Here is a 14,050-nt window from a genome sequence, read left to right as displayed (position 1 = left end):
TTCCTGCAGGAATGTTGTTGGTTTGTAACGCACAGACAGCTGGTGTGAAGGGCTCTGGGGACAGCGAGGAGGCAGAGGCTCTGTCCTCCCAAAGCTGGGCCAGCCGGCAGGGGAGGCGGGCAATAGCGGGTGAACGTCCCCGCGCGTTGGGCCAAGAAGCCGTGTAGGACAGGACCCCAGGGTGCAGGGCCATCACGTGCGGGGCTGGGCCCACCTGGAGCCAGGGGCCCTGTGTGATGGAATGAGAACCAGGCAGGGACGTGGAGACGGGCAGCAGCTCGAGGAAGAGGGAGAGGGAGGAGCAGTGGTCGGGAGCTTCCTCCTTAGTCCTGTGAGGGTGGATGGGACAAGGGACAAGCACATCTCAGTGTTGTCAGAACAAAAATTGGAAATAACCTAATCACCTACAAAGAAGAGACACATTTGTTGGGTTGGGTCAGGCAGGAGAGCGGTGTGTCGGGAGGAGCACAGGACCCCGGGGTAGTGGGAGGGGTGGGGAGCAGCCGTGAGGCCCTGGGACGTCCTGAGGGAAGGCCTGGGCCTGGGCCCTGGATATCTCCCAGCACCAGCAGGAGTTCTAAGTGTCCCAGCTTCACTGTGACACACACACAGCTGGAAGGAGAAGGTCTTGCCAAGCTCAGGTACAAGCCAGCCCTCTGGCCAGGTCTGAGAACATGCCTCTAGAGCCAGAGGTGGCACCAAGGCCATCACCAGGACACCCTCCGTCCCACGCATTTCCAGCAGCAAAAGCAGATCCCAAAACCTCTGTCCAGCCGAAGACGGCTTCTTCCCTTCCACTGGGTGCCCACCACTCAGGAGTGAGGCAGGAGGGTCACAAGTCCAAGGCCAGTGAGTGGGCAGCCTGGGCAACTCAGCAAGACCCTGCCTCTAAATAAAAAATATAGGGGTGTCTCCCAGGGGTCCAGTGGCCTTGGGTTCAACCCCAGCCCTGCAACAACAACAGCGACCAGATCTGAGGACCAATCCCACCACTGACACCTCCAAGCCCAGGCTGAGGGCCGTACCCAGGGGGTGAGGGAGGGGAAACGTACAGACAGGCCCAGCCAAGCAGGGGGACTAGTGCCCAGGGTCCAGTGACACCCAGGTCCACAGTGACACGTCCACAGTGACACCCAGGGCCCACAGTGACACCCAGGTCCACAAGGACACCCAGGGTCCATAGTGACACCCAGGTCCACAGTGACACCCAGGCCCACAGTGACACCAGGTCCACAGTGACACCCAGGTCCACAGTGACACCCACGTCCACAGTGACACCCAGGGTCCACAGTGACACCCAGGTCCACAGTGACACCCACGTCCACAGTGACACCCAGGGTCCACAGTGACACCCAGGGTCCAGTGACACCCAGGTCCACAGTGACACCCAGGCCACGGCACCCCGACAGCTCTGGGTCCCCCAGACTGGCAGCCACCCTCGCTGCAGAAGCGTAGGCCAGGGAGGCCACCAGCACCCTTCTTCCAGCGGGCTAGAGACCTGTGGGTCCCAGAGGAAGGAGGCCATGCCCTGCAGTGGCCCTGGCTGCCGTGATCTGAGGACACAGCCCAAGGGATCTCGGAGTTCACCGCACCCCTGTCCTCCAGGGCAGCCTCCCTGTCCCTGGCCGACCTCGGGGCAGCCCCCAGCCAGCCCCGCTGCCTTCCCCTTCCGTCCTCTGCCCAAGCGCCTGGGCAGCCCCAGAGGCCAGAGGCCGGACTCTGCTGCCGACTCCAGGAAGCAGACGAAACGTCCTCCCTCGGGTGGCTCCTGGAAACCAGCAGAACCCACAGCTCTCGGGCCAGTTCCTGGCACGGGCCTGCTGACCGGGAAGAGCCTCGCGGGCTGCAGAAGCCACGTAATGTGTGATGGCCACACTCATGACAGTGCTTAGTTAGCCCCAGGTCCACCTGCGTGACCTGTGGTGGCCACCGAGGTGTGAAGCGTCCGATGGAGCAGGGCTGGGAACACAGAGGGCAGAGTGACGGCCAGGCCCACGCAGACCTGGAGGCCCACGCAGACCTGGAGGCCCACGCAGACCTGGAGGCCCACGCAGACCTGGAGGCCCGGCTTCCCTCGAGGTGAAAGGCCTGCCGCAGTCTCTGGGGCCCCTGAGGTGCCAGGTGAGCCTCCTGCTGCCTGGGACCCGCCTAGGTGACAAGGCCAAGGGAGCCCTGTGGAGCTGCCCTCCTCCCTGTGGCACCTCTTCAGCAGCCGAGCAGGCCCTGTGGCCACTCAGCAAGGAAGAGCCAGCCGCAGTGGGGCCTTCAGTGGAGCGTCACGAGACCCCGACGCTCCTGCCCACAGGGCCGCCCCACGGGTCTGCCCTCGTCCTCTCCCCCAAAACTCACTGTCACTCCTTCCACTACCTCCCTCCTTCCACCCCCAGACTGACCAAACCCTGAGCCACGTGGGCAGGTCAGTGGCGCTGCCCTCTTTCTCCATCCCCAGAGAAGGGGATCGAGATGTGCTGCCGAGCATCCTGCCCTGAGGCCACCAGCCCCTCCGCCAGGTGTTAACCTGTGGTGAAACCTGAAGCCCGAGGGGCATCGCTCCCTCCTCTCCCCAGACTCGGGACACCCACGAGGCCCCCGCGGAGGCACACAGGTGGCCTGGTGCCTGGAAGCAGTGCAAGCCTCGTGGGTCTCTTGGCTCAAGATGGGCGCAGCCTGGGAGGAGAGGCTGTCTGGGAAGAGGGCCGCTCCCACGCCATCCCCGGACCTCCCAGCCCAGGCCCCGCTGTGTCCCGGCATTTCCAGCTGCCTCTCCCTGGGTGGCCAGAGCCTGCAGCCCCGTGCGCAGCGCCTGCCCCAGCAGAGGGGCACCGCTGAGCCTCCAGTAAAGGTTGTGCCCTTTATTAAGTGACCAGGGACACACAGGACAGCCCTGACCCAGGGGGATGACACAGCATGATGAGATGGCAGGAGGTGGACACAGGACAGCCGGGTGCTCCTGAGGCAGGACATGTGCAGACACGTAGGAGGGTGAGGAAGAGGGACCATGACAGAGGGACGGCCCTCAGCAGTGCTCCAACCAGGCTCAGGGGACACAGCAAAAGCACCCCGCGTCTCCACCCGGGGTCGTGGGATGATCTAGCAGGTACTAGAGGTGGCCCACGAGGGCCGCGGGTGGCTCAGAGGCAGAGCACGTGCGAGGCCCCGCCTGGCGCTCCCCGGCCCTGTCAGAGCCTCTCCCCGGAGCTCAGGGCTCAGTGGGTGGCCAAGGGCCTGTGGGGAAGCAGGGAGCAGGGATCGGCTCCCAGTGCTGGGCACACTAGTCCTTTCTCAGAGATGTGCCCACCTTTCCTTCCAAGGGGCTCTGGGTGGCCGAGACGGGAGTCAGGTGAGGGCTGGACTCTTGGGTCGCCTCTGCTCACCAAGGGCTGAATCTTCCCAGTGATCAGATCACTGAGTGTTTTTTGAGCTGCCACCTGTTTTGGTCCCAAGCACCACACGGTCAGCTGGTGACCTCCTCCTGGTGCAGTGGGAAGTTCGGACCTACAGACACTAACCACGGGGCACTCTGAGGGGCTGGGGTGTCTTCCCCGGGCACTGGGGGACAGCTGTCCAGGTCTGTCCAGAGGAGGGCTGGTGACGGATGGCACTGGGTACACACCTCAGGCCTGCTGGATTCCTTGTATTCCTTTCCCTGCATCATCCTGGGGAATTCACTGGCCACCAGTGAGTCTAGTTTCTGTCAGACGGTTGAGGAGATGACGGCAGCACTCCCAGCCCCAGGCTCGGGCACAAAGCCAGGATGGCCCATGGATGCACCTGTGCTAGGTAATTTTAGCTGTAGCTTCATGTAATGAAAACTCAAAATAGCAATGGCTTATGTGAAATTTTTCATTCTTCTCTCTGAAACCCAAGAGAGAAGGTGGTCTCTCTAGAGATAGGCTCCTTCTCTCTTTACACTACCTTAGTGCGTGACTGTCATCCTTGGGATTACCTCGTGGCCCACAGGACTACTGGGATTCCAGCCATCACTTCTGTCTTTCAGGCAGCAGGATGCGGGACAAAGGGCATTCCCCGCTGTGTATCCCCTAAGCCTGAGTGTCTCTTTAAGCTTTGCGTTTAAGTCACCCTACCTGCTTCCTCCTAGTGCCACCCTACCCTGGCCAGCCTACGTGGCTTTCAGCATTCTTAGTGCTGCGGTTGCATAAGAGATCTATCGGCATGTCCCCGGGTCCCTATGCTGCAGTCCATGACTTAGGATCTGAGCTTGTCCTCTGACCTCTCCAGTCCCACTCCAATGGCTGGATGTCCTTTGTCTTCCCCTGACCCCAGGGCTGCAGCGTGTCCTCCACACTCATGTCCAGCGGGAGCTTTATCCTGGGTACCATAGGCTATAGCAGCCCTTGGGCAACGGCAGACCTCCAGGAAGCAGTGGGGTCTTTAAAAACTGTTTTGTGGGTATCACATGGGCTGTGTTGCGGAGACAATTAATTTCTACCTCACTTTATTTTTTTTGCAGAACAGGGTGTTGAACACAGTGCACTCAACCACTAAGCCAAATCCCCAGCCCTTTCTGAAATATTTTTGTTTTGAGACAGGTTCTCACTAAGTTACCCAGACAGGCCTTGAACTTGAGATCCTCCTGCCTCAGCCTCCTGAGTTGATGTGCCACCATGGCCAGCTTCCACCTTACATTTAGACACCCACCCACATGAATACCCCTCAGGTGGAAATGCTGGACAGTCCCCCCAACCCCGAAGGCCCCCGTCTCGCAGCCTCCCAACCACTACTCTGACTTCAGTCACTGTAGATGAGTCTTTCCTGTCCTCGATCATATAAAGGAAACCTGTGGCGCATACTAATCAGCAACAGTCTCTTTGTTGCATGTTACACTGTGAGAGTGACGCGCGTAGCTCTACGCAGCTGAAGTTGAATTGCGTGGTCGGACTCTGCCGGCATTTCCACCCTGTCCTGTGGTTGGAGGGCACTCGGGCTGTTCTCAGTAGTTCTGGCATTTTGAATAAGGTTTCTCTGAACAGTTTTTAAATAGACATTTATTGAATTAGTGCCGTATGCCAAGAGATACGGTAGATGCTCCTATGTGGGTCATTGTTGTCCAGAGTCACTGGGCCCTAAGACGTGCTGGGGGACCTAGACCATCTGGGGGTGCATAACACAGCCTGCCTTCTTCACGTGTTTGAGTGCGCTGCCCAGCTCCCCAGCTCTCGCTTCCCAGGATGAAGCTCTGTCCCCAGTCCACACCACTTGCTGTGCCCGGCCCCCCGCACCTGGCCGCCCGTCTGCTTTCTGTCTCTAGGAACGGGGCCGCTCTCGGCCCCCGTGTGAGTGGAGTTCAAGCCGTGGTTGAGCCGTGGTTGGGACTCCTTCCTGCCGCGGTGCGTGTGTGCACCACAGTCGCGTGTCCATCACGGAGGGGACCCTCGGTGGCTTCTGCCTTTTGCTGTGGCCAGCAGTGCAGCAGGAGCAGGGTGAACGGGCATCTGCTTGGCTGGGTACAGACCCAGGAGTGCTGCCCGAGCGCTGGTCCTACGCCTTGCTCTCAGGGGAAGTGCTGCATGCTTCCTACAGGACGTCCAGCTCCTCGCTCCACCAGGGCTTGGTGCCTGCCTATTTTCCCGTTCTTTGTGCCCGCCACCCTATCAGACGTGACGTCTCGTGTTCTGGTGTGATTTGGCTATGTTTTGTGCTGGGGATTGGATCCAGGGCTGCTCTACCTCTGAGCTGCACCCCGGCCCTTTTTATTTTTTATTTTTTGACAGGGTCCAGGAACAGGATCTTAGACCTAAGAACACTCCCGTGCCTACCCTCGTGGGTGTGCTCACTCTCCCGGGGCAGGAGCTCAGCTTTCCTAGGGACCAGCAGCACCCCACGACCGTCCAGCCCTCTGTCCAGCGGGAGTCCCAGCTGGTCCTGCCTTCACCCACACTTGCTGTTGTCGAGGTCTCACAACTGGCCTTTCTAGAGGGTGTGTTCACAGGGGGTTCTCTCTGCGCTCAGTCCACCTCTTAGAGGGTCTCTTACTTAGAATCCACTTCAGGACCAGATCCTGCTGGCCAGGGTGCTTAGCTGCAAACCACAGAAGCCACCTCCAGCTAACCCAGGCAGGAAGGGGGCTGATGGGGGGACAGGGACGCTCCCAGGACTGACGGGAAGAGCCAGAAGTGGGCTAAGGATCGAGCAGGAATCAAGGTCACGACGGCCACCGCTCCTTCTCACCTGGTCCCACTGGAGGTGACGGCCTGGGCTCGGCCGGGGTGGCCCATCCTGGCTCACATGCTGTTGGGGGGCTGCTCTGGCTGAGGTAGCCAGCCGGCAGGGCCCTCGTCTCCAGACGGTCCGTCCTCCTGCTGGACACCAACCTAGCCTTGGTCATTGGTGTCAGTGTTCCAAGACATGACACTCAAGGCCTCTTAAGGCCCAGTCTCATATCCCGTCTCAAAGCCAGGAGAGACCCAAAGGCAGGAGATAGATTCCACCTCCGATGGCATGTGCCACAGAGAATCTGTGGCCATCTGTAGCCGGACATAACCAGCATTAAACATTACAGGACGCCACTTTTGGACAGGGCTCCTGCACTGGGTCCCAACAGACCAGGCTGAAAACCACATGGAGTCACCCACGCTGAAGTTGTGTGTCAGCGACAGCTGTTTCCCTGACCTTCCAAGAAACCAGGAGAGAAAGAGCCACATTTCTCAAACAGACCAGTTTCAGTGAGCAACAACAGAAGCCACCTCCAGCTACCCTAGGCAGGAAACAAAGTCGCCTCTTCCCTAATCCTTAACGTAGAACGTGACCCAGGGAGGTCAGGGTGGACAACCTGTTGTTTTTCTCTTGTTCCGGCCCTGCCTTCCAAGTGACTTTGAGGTGACCAGTCTCTGGTCCTCATTCCTGCTCTGCCCAGCCCTTCCTGTCTGTAAACCAACCGCCCATGCTCAGCCCACGGGCACGCCGACTCTGTTTATGCAGTGGGGTGATGCCCAATTCTGGAAACACAGAATAAAGCCGATGAGGATCTTTAAATTAAATTGTTGTAAGTTTGTCATTTGGCACCAGGAAGCTGAGGACCTCTGGACCCAGAATGGTCAAGTTAGAATTGAGCCCACTGCCACCCCCACAGAAGACAATATACTGTCCCTGTGGGCCCCCAGACTCCACCACATTGGAGCTGCCCCTGCCCCATGGAGCCACAGGCTCGGGGTCCCCAGAGGCCATCTGCCAGCTGCAACCTGGCCCTTCCAGCTCACAGGGTGGCAGGCTTCCCACTCACAAGACGGAGACAGGAGGGTTTGGTGGCCTCCTCTGTATGCTAGCTGAAAACATGTGCCAGACACAATATCAAGTCAAAAATAAAAACAAAAAGAATGGCATTTTGAGCTGTGCACGGTGGCACACGCCTGTAATCCCAGTGGCTCTGGAGGCTGAGGCAGGAGGATCACAAGTTTAAAGCCAGCCTCAGCAACAGTGAGGTGCTAAGCAGCTCAGTGAGACCCTGTCTCTAAATAAAATACAAAAAAATCGGGCTGGCTCAGGGTCCAGTGTCCCTGAGTTCAATCCCTGGTACAAAAAAAAAAAAAAGAATGGCACCTTTCAGAACAATCCCACGGACACTCAGGGCTCTCTTGGTCTCCACTCCTGCTCCTCCCCCCAAACAACCTCCACCCTCCTCTGAGGAACACCTCTGCCCCAGGGCTGCCCTGGGGATCCCGCGAGGACACAGGATCCCTCTCCTTTGCCTTTTCCTGGTCTGGAAAGGCTGGTTGGAGAGGGGAGCATGCCACCTGTGTTGGCTCCTAGGGCGGGCTTCCTGGACGACCCTCTGTCACCTGTATCTCTCTGAGGCAGGCTCCTCACCGTGTGAGCCTTCACACCCAGGGCTGGGCCACGGCCTCGCACACACAGGCTCCTGACCTGCAAAGGCTGGGGTCCGTGGGCCTGCTGCTGCCCACCCCTGCAGCCCAGGGAAGGTGGCCGGCCTGGGCCTCGGTGAGGGCTGGACAGAGAAGGTTTGATGTGGCAGCAGCTGATCTTCTGAAAGAATGTCACTGGGGGGAGCCGCGGTGGGGGGGTGGGGGCAGGAGCTAGAGCCAAGAATGTGGAAGTTGCAAAACAGCAGAGCTGGCCACCTCACATCTGTCACAGCGGCTGTGTGGGGCGGTCCCAAGCGCACCTCCCGAGACCAGCGCCCAGAGTCCAGGGCAGAGCTCGGGGCGCCAGCAGGAGGGCTGGGGGCTCCATCTGGAAGGTGCTCAGTCGGGACCATGATATTGTCACAAAGAAAGCACACAGGTATCTCGGTCCCCGTCTGGCAAAGAGCTGCCAGAATTTCAAATTTCCTGAGTGACGGGGCAAGAGGCGCGAGTTTGGATTTTCTTAATAAGCTGCTCTCAATGTGGCCCGAGCTCACGCTGACGAAGGGAACGGGGGGCCGTGGTGGGGGGACCCAGCCCCACAGCAGGAGAGCCGGCCCCCGACCTGCAGCTGGGGAGAAGGCCGGCCTGCAGTGGCCCACGGCCAGGACCGAGGCCATCATGCCGGCATGGTGGGACCCTCTGTGAGGTCCTGGGGAGTTCCCAGGTTGGTGAACGCGCCCACGTGCCTGGCGGGTGGCACACCCAGCGCTGCGGGACCGAGGCCTTCTGCTCCTATCCGCAGTCCCTGTTCCTTTGGCTGCTCTTAGGTGCCCTTCCCCACAGCCCTCGGAATCGACAGTGGCAGGACATGACGGGCTTGTGTCCCTGAGTCCTGCGGACACTCCGGCAAATCACCGGACCTGAGGAGGGGACCTGGAGCATCCTCGCCCTGTCCAGGTAAGGCCGCGAGAGCCAGGCCCGAGGCACGCTGCCCACCCTGACCAGGACTTGGCTCCGCAGGCACACCAGGGGCTGGCTGTGCCCCTGCCCCTGCAGGCCCTGGAGCCAGGGCCCAGCCGCCCAGTCAGGAGGCTGACTCCAGGGGAGGGACCAAACGGGCACTTGAATTCGTCTCCTGGGGCTGCCCAAACAAATCACCATAAACTGGGTGGCTTAAAACAACAGAGATTTCTTTTTCACAGCTCTGGAGACCAGAAGTCCGAGATCAGAGTGTCAGCAGGGTTTGTCCCTTCTGCAGGCTCTGAGGGACAGTCTGTTCCAGGCCTCTCCCCTGGCTTCTGGGGACTGCTGGCCTCCAGTGTCCTCCTCTGCCTCCATGTGGCCTCCTTCTGTGATTCTGCAAGTCTTCTAAGGACACCTCTCATGGGCTCCAGGACCTGCCCTAAGGGCAGAGTGACCTCCCCTGACACCCTTAACCTGGGCACATCTGCAAAGACCCTACGTCCAAATAAGGTTGCACTCACAGGTAGCGGGAGTGAGACGTGCACAGTCTTTTGGGGGAGATGCCACTCTGCCCCCGACCAGCCCCTGCTAGAGGCTGGTGCTTGGGCAGAGCTTGGTGCCCAGGGGACCTCCCACAGTCCCATCCCTGGCACCCCTGCATGCCAGAACTGGGTGGGGCCTCCAGCACTGTTCCTCACCACAATACGCTCTCCCACTCGCCCCCTGCTGGCCGTGGGTGGGCTGCGGATTCTGGACACCTCTGGTGGTCGGTGGGAGGCAGCTCACCCTGGGACCAGGCTCAGCAAGCTGAGTTGGCCGAGTTGCTTGGCCAAGGCCACTCAGTGGACTGGTGCCAACTTCCACAGGAGGCATCAGGGAGTGATAACTGGTGGTGAAGTTAATCAGTGGAGGCTGTTCTTGGTGAGACTGGGGACAGAGCATTGAATGGATCAGTGACCACAACAACTTCAAAGATCCAAGAGGCCAAAGCAGAGAGGCCACAGAGACAGGTTTGGGCTTCACGGAAGGAAGACTGTCCCAACGGGCCGGGGGGGCAGTGAAGTGGCCAGCCAGTGACGGGTCTGGCGCTCTGTGAGTAGGAGGGGGCTGGACCAGGGCGGTGGGGTGGGAAGCGCCACCCTTTGGTGTCAGAGCTGAGCCCCTCCCTCTCCCTGCCAGACTCCTCTTCTGTGAGACTGGGCACCCTGACTCTAAGACCCCAGTCCCGCCCCCTTAGCCCAAAGCAAGAACGCCCAAGTAGCATTTTTGTCATGGTAACAGGTCAGGAGGCAAATGGCCCTTGTGCCCGCTCCTGGGCATCCCAGGTGACGTGGCTCAGCCATGTGTGTTTAGAGGGCCCCTGAGGCCACTGCAGAGGGACTCCAGGCTCCAGACCAGGCTCGGGGGCCACAGCTGACTCTAAAGTGCAGATCTGCTCTTGGGATGTGAGCAGAACATGGAGTTTGGCCAAAAGGTAAGTAAGTCATTCCTCCTCCCCAGGACAGGAGAGGTGGGTGACTGATTGAGGGTCTGCTTGGCCAAACTCGAGGGGGCTCCTGAAGCCCCTCCCAGACCATCAGCGCGTGTCCTTGTGAGACCCAGCGTTAGAGAGACCCTAGTGAGGCCTTCAGCAAGCAGCCCCCACCCTGCAGCTCAGCACCCTCCCCCTCCCCCAGGAGGCTGCTGGTCCCCCCGCCTGGCTTCACCGGGTCCTGCTGGGTGGGCTTGGGGTCCCCTCAGCCTGACCCCGCCCCCCCGCTTGGCTCTGGCCCATGGCCCGGGCAGGGTGGGAGCTGGGTCGTGGCTGCCCCCCTGCCAGACCCCGCGTGGGACCCCTGAGCCTCTCATGAAGGTCCTGAAGAGCCATCTGGCAGGGCTTGGCAGGTGTCACCGAGTGCTCTGCTCTCTACGTGACCCCTGAAAGTCCTCCATCCTGACTGACCGAGGGGTGGTCACCCAGAAAAGGGGCCAAGAAGAGCCAGCAGCGTCCCCAGGGCCATCTCTTCACAGAGAGGTCCCCCCCACCTGGCCCCCCGAGTCTGGCCTTGGATGTTCTTTCTGCTTCTGGAACGTTCCTCGCCCCCTTCACCAGGCTGTGGCCTCGCGTGCCGAGGCCTCTGGGGCCTCCCAGCCCTCGTGGCTGCCTGGATCCCGAGGCTCTTGTGGAAATGGGCCTGAGGCCTGCATTTCCAACTGGTTCCTGGTGACACCGATTCCCGGTCCTCGGGCCACACCCGGGGCCAGGGCTCACCCTCACCCCCTCTGGAGCTGTCCTGGGCACACAGCAGACTGTGTCCCCCCACACCTGCCCACAGGACACGGCCGTCCTGCCTCTGCCCACCAACCGGCCAGCTCGAGGCGCCCTCCCTGGGCCCGCGTGGCTGGACGAGTTGCCGAGCCCTGTCAGGAGAGCCAGCGCAGACCCACCGCCCCACCACACCTGCACCCGGGGGAAGGGGCCCAGAGCCAGAATCGGGCACCAGCTGAGTCACCAGGAAGGGCAGGGGCCACCACACTCCTGGGACAGCTCGTCTGAACCGGAGCTTCTCACAGCAGGGGACGGCCAGGAGATCCACAAGGGCCCAGCGGAGTCAGGGCCTCGGTGGACGGCCATCGGCCTCCAGACCTGGCTGCCCACTGTCAGGGGCTGACCCCGGGGCTTGGCCTTGGAGCTCTGAAACCACAGGTGCCTTTGCCCACCGTCCTGCTCTGACCTGCTCAGCTCCATTCTGGCTGCCCCCTGACTCCCTGACCCTTTCCCCAGCCTGTCCCCTGTCTACCAAAATGGGGAGCTGGACAAGAGCATCAGCGGGTCGGCCGGGCGTCCGCAATCAGGTCTGCTCCGTGCCCGGTGGAGGAGAGGGCATGATGGCAGAGCCTGGCCCTGGAGCAGGGTGCAGGGCCGCGAGTGGACCTGGGCTCCCCGGGGTTGGCACTTGCTGAGCAGCTGCTCCTCGCAGACCAGCCGCCGCCGTCCCTCCCAGGGAGCGGGGTGTAAGCAGCTCTGGCTTCACTCACAGCAGGCCCCGTGTGGGGACGGAGTAGGGTTGCCGTGGCAACGCAGAGACTGGGGGTGGCTGGCCATGGTAACCAGGGCTGTGTTGACCTCCGCCATCTCCCGGGCCGCCAGCTTTCTCGTCTCCCACTTCTTTACTGATGCCGTCCCCGAGCCTGGTGAGACTCGCTTCTGGGGGAGACCTTTGAGGGACGCTGACCTCCTGTCCTCTCAACCCCGAGGAACGGCTGCCCTCGGAAATCAATTTCTCAGGAGGCCTAGAAGACCCTGTGCCCACCTTGAAGCCCCAGGCCAAGCCCTGCCTCCTCTGAACTTTGACCCCACATACCAGGCAAGCCAGGTGGCTCTGAGTTCCAGAAGGGTGGGACACAGCTTGAAAGCCACATGGCCAGGCTGGACTCCCGCCTCTTAGCTGTGTGACCGCAGGCAGGAGGCTTCCCTCTCTGAGCCTGAGCCTTGGTCTCTGTGAAAGGAGGGGCGCACGGCGCACTTCCCATGCAGACTTGTCACGGTCACTGAAGGCGGGGCAGCTGGAGGCTTCCGGTGGCCAGTTTCTCTTCTGACCACGGGGGTGACCTTGCATTTCTATGTCGTGGTCCCAGCTCCAACCCCCGGGGAGTCCTCCCTCTTCAGGGCCTCAGGCTGGAATCCCAGGCTGGCCACTGCCTTCCTCAAACCCCTTCAGAATACAGTGTCCACGTCCGGGGTTCAGGCTTGTCATCGGAAGCTTTGCCCTTGTTGGGGTTCATGGAAGAGAAGAGAAGGGGACAGGGCTCCCCTGAGCCCACCCCAGGGCCAGGGAGGCTGGGTGGGCCAGCAGCCCTCCGTGCTGGTCCAGGGACGGCAGGTGGAGGCCAGGCCAGCATCTCTGAGCTCGGGGTCACGTCTCAGGCAGTGGCTGCCGGGCTCCTCAGTTCCAGGATTTCCTAAAATACTTGGACTCTTCAGCTTGCTACAGAGGGTTTGCTTCCTGTGGGCACAGCAGGGGCTCCTGGGCGGGGGCTGCCCAAGCCTGGGGGCTCAGGAAGTGGCCGGGCCAGGAGGACCTTGGCCATGGGCCCTGAGAAGGGGGTCTCTGGACTTCCTGAGCCCCCTCCCAGGTGCCCAGGCTCTGCCAGGGCGATGTGAGCCTCCGGCCCAGGGCTGGGCACTCAGGGAGGGGCTGCAGGGGTCCTGGCTGTGCAGACCCTAAGGGGAGGGACCTCGGGGCCTAGGGGGCACCCCTGGGGACATCAGGGAGGGGGTCCCAGGGCCCAGGAGGAAGGGGAACCGGCCCAGCCCTTGACGAGCCTGTAGCCAGCAGAGGGCCTTGGTGGACCCCTCTGGGCTCGCTGGAGGGTGGGCAGGGGACCCAAGAGCACAAGCCGGGGGCAGTGGAGGGCAGCACCAGTGTGAGGCCACGAGTCTCCGGGGCCTGCCCACTTCCCTCCAGAGCTCCGCCAGGGCCCTCCTCCCAGCCAGGCCGTGTGGACCCAGGAGGGAGGCCTCGGGCCGTGGGCAGGCAGGCGGGGACGGGCACTGCCCAGGGATGCAGTGCTTCTCTGCTCCGCTCTCGCCAGAGACGGGCCCAGGACCCTTGTCCAGCCCTCCCCTGCCCCCTCCTACCTGGAAGGCTGCCAACCCCTGCGGACTCCCTGTCCAGCTCCCTCCAGGCCAGCCCCACAGGCCCATGGTAGTGTCCCAAGGCCCTTACCCGGGCATTTCCCTCTGCTCCAGCCCAGCAGACGCTTCCCCGCCCGCCACAGGAAGTTCATTTGCCAGGCTGGTTTAGGCTGTAGCAGACCAATTCACAGGAACCCACATTTTTGAGGGGGATATTTTTGCTCATCATATCTGAGAAATATAACAGCTGGGTGAGCTTCCCGGCTGGTCAAGCCTTGAAGTTCAGCTACATCCAAAGGACCGGTTTCTTTCGGGTCCACCTCTTTTACATGCTCGCTGTAGCGGCAACTTTATTCTCGCATGGGTCTCCCTCATGGTGGCAAAGCAGCTGCTTTGTTCCACATCTGAAAGGCAAGAGTGAGCTTTCTTTACCGAGCTCCTATTCCGGTCACCAATTTCTAATACAACAAATCACCCAAGCTTTGGGGCTAGTAAAGGTCCCTCATGGACAGGGCTCAGCAGGGACAGCTCATCTCCACTCTCCATGGTGTCAGCTGGGGCAACTCAACTGGGGCCTGGAGAACCCCTCACAAGTCAGAGCTGGCCGCTGGCCGGGCTCCTTCCCTGCGTGGAGGCCGCCTCGGCT

This window comes from Marmota flaviventris, chromosome 17, assembly GCF_047511675.1.
Source record: "Marmota flaviventris isolate mMarFla1 chromosome 17, mMarFla1.hap1, whole genome shotgun sequence".
NCBI classification, from domain to species: domain Eukaryota; kingdom Metazoa; phylum Chordata; class Mammalia; order Rodentia; family Sciuridae; genus Marmota; species Marmota flaviventris.
This window is presented reverse-complemented; position numbering follows the sequence as displayed.